This window comes from Palaemon carinicauda, chromosome 10 (genome assembly GCF_036898095.1).
Source record: "Palaemon carinicauda isolate YSFRI2023 chromosome 10, ASM3689809v2, whole genome shotgun sequence".
Lineage (NCBI taxonomy): Eukaryota > Metazoa > Arthropoda > Malacostraca > Decapoda > Palaemonidae > Palaemon > Palaemon carinicauda.
In genome coordinates, this window is record NC_090734.1 from 89,212,560 (window position 1) to 89,215,560 (window position 3,001).

Below are 3,001 nucleotides of genomic sequence, written 5' to 3' on the forward strand. Positions count from 1 at the left end.
GCCTCGTGATGGAAAACACCTGACTGTTAGAATTAACGGCATGCCTACTGTTATGAACAGGATGGAACTGTCCAGAAAGATCTGAATGTAAAGGATGGTCAGGATTATGAAAAATCTGAGGCATCATGTATAATGAACTAAACGACGGTGCCAGAGCTTAATATCTAGATCAGGAATAAGAATTTAATAGACCGTAAGTTTTGTCCAACAAATTAAGATGAGAATCACCAGCTCATAAAACCCTCATGGTGCACTAATAAATAATGAATGTTGTCATTATTCACGATTGACTACTGCTGTACTTGGCTAGCTGGAGTGAGGGAAGTTGGTCGAAACCTGAATACCAAACAAGAGAACAATAATTGAAACAAGGAAGAATGAAAAAATTAATACATTCTTTATGCAATCGAAGAAGATACGGAACTAATGTGTTTCTTAAAAGTAAATTTGCTGTCGAGAATCACACCTAAAATTTTAAGTCATACAGAGTTAAAGAGACATTATCTCAATGCTGAGATCCAGATGTTGAGGAACATCTGTCCTTGACCTACTTACAATCATACTTTGAGTTTTGTTAGGATTCAACTTCATGCCCCTTTATTTGTAATTTACACTAATTTTTAGCTAGATCTCTATTAAGGGATTCAGCAACCCAAGATGTACATTCGGGAGATGGAATTGATGCATAGAGAGTAGCATCATCTGCATATGCAACATACTGGTTTTCTAGACCAAACCACGTGCCATGCGTATATAATATGAAAAGTAATGGGTCAAGAACGCTACCATGAAGATCATCCGATATCGCACTCCAATAGAGTACTCACTATAGTGCCGATCAATAACAACTCTTTGCGATCTATTGCTTAAAAATTCAATAATAATGCTAAGAAACGGCACACTCACTCCCAACTGTTTGAGTTTGAAAACAAGGGCCTTATGATTAGCATGGTCAAAGGTACCACTAAAATCAAGGCCAATCATACAAACTTCCTGACCAAAATCAAAGGATTTCCGTACAGCATTGGAGATTGTAAGAAGGGCATCACGTGCTCCAAGGCCTTTACGAAAACCAAATTGCAAACTAAGGAACAAATGATTACTTTCAGCAAACCTATCAAGACAGTCAAAAACTTTCAATAATATGGGAGTTATGAGAATTGAGCAGTAATCAGTTGGTCTTGAGCTACCACAACCACATTTACATAGTGTAGTAACATTTCCAATTCTCCAGCAAGTACTAAAAACCCCCCTCCTTTTAACTTGCGCAAAATAACAGAGAACTTTGGTGCTAAGAAATCTGCATTTTTTTTATAAAAAATAAAAAAAAAAACAAAGGAAAATACCATTTGGGTCTAAGCCTCCATTAGCATCGAGGTCCATTAAGAGAGCTTCAATTTTACGATATCGAAGCTAAACTGGTTAGTATAAAGAGGCTTACGTGGTATAGGCCTACAACCATACCCTTTTATCAAAGGTGGAATCAGGTTACTGTAGGTATTACTTTTGGGTCTTTACAATGTCCCCTATGATCTTAACAGCGCCCACTTTTTACCCATTTACTATTTTTGCAGTAACTTGATGTTTTAAGAAGAAACTCTTATTTTTTCTCAAAACATTAAGTTTAAAGGTTTAAAGGCCGCTCAAGAATGGCAGGGGCCTGGGACAGTGGCAGTGGCATATCGAGTAAGACAATGCCCTAGAGACTGATCATATATACATAAGATCAGTGCCCAAGCCCTCTCTCCACCCAATCTAGGACCAAGGAGGTCCAGGCAATGACTGCTGATGACTCAGCAGATAGACCGATAGGCTCCACCCCCCCCCCCTCATCCTTAGCTCACAATGATGGTGAAGTAGCAGCGACCAAAGACACGAACGAGTCTGAGAGGGACTCAAACCCTAGTCTGGCGTTCACCAGTCAGGGACGTTACCACATCGGCCACCACAACCCTGAGATGAAACCAGTCTGCCTCAAAATCGAAGTAGCCTACATGTGTTCGTCTGAATTTTATCATTTGAGATTTTTTTTTTCTTTTTGCAATCATTAAATGAGGAAAGAAATATTCTAGCACATAAAGCCCTCTTCTGACAGAGCTGTGTCTACGTGGTACAACAATCGGTTCCTGTTTGTAAGCTCAGTGGATCGTTCCTATCATTTTGCCCATCCGTCCAGCCAGCTGTGAAATGTCGATGTTCAATGTCAATTGGAGAGAAAAGGAGATGTACTGCTTGTGTAGTGTATGCAATGTAAAAGAATGGCAAGAAAAATGAACCCATTTAGAAGTTTTAAAAGGTATTTATAGATGATAGAGCTCGGAAGCAGGGATGACAATAGAAAAGTGAGAGTAGATGATTCAGAAGTGTTAAAGAGGTAGACAAAGTTGAAAAGTTGGATAAATGGGGTGGAAGAAGTATTGGAAAGAAATGCCTTGAGATCCAAAAAGTGCGAAGGTTCATACAAGATGGGAAAGAATGGTAGTCTTCTGTATCATAGAAGTGTATGAAGCCACAAGTTTGGCGATTTTCCACGTTTCAGGCAATGAATTAAGAATATTACAATTAACGGCTAGTACAGCGGTAACGTGTTTGCCTCGCATAAGCATGTCAGCAGATCGATCCACGCTTGGAAACGTGATTTTGAGCTGTTTACTGGGGAGGCCACTGCTATGGTTGGGCACCACGGTTGGGGGTTGGGCTTGCACGGCTGACGTACTGGTGAGCATCTATCGTGATGAAATTTGAACTGAAACCAGACACCTTTAATTTAGTTTCCTTAAAACCACCCCACATTAGGGGGAGCCACTTTCTGTTGAAATAAGTGACAAAATAAGAAGTTATCTTTGAGTGTTTACCGTGAGTGAGCGCAAGGTAGATAAAGAGGATGATATAGTGAAGTTAGTTGGTATTCTGTTTTATAAGTAAAACACATCTGCTCCCTACATCAAGAGTCAATGATATCTAGAGGGGATGGTAATGCACTTTAAAGTCATTGAATGCC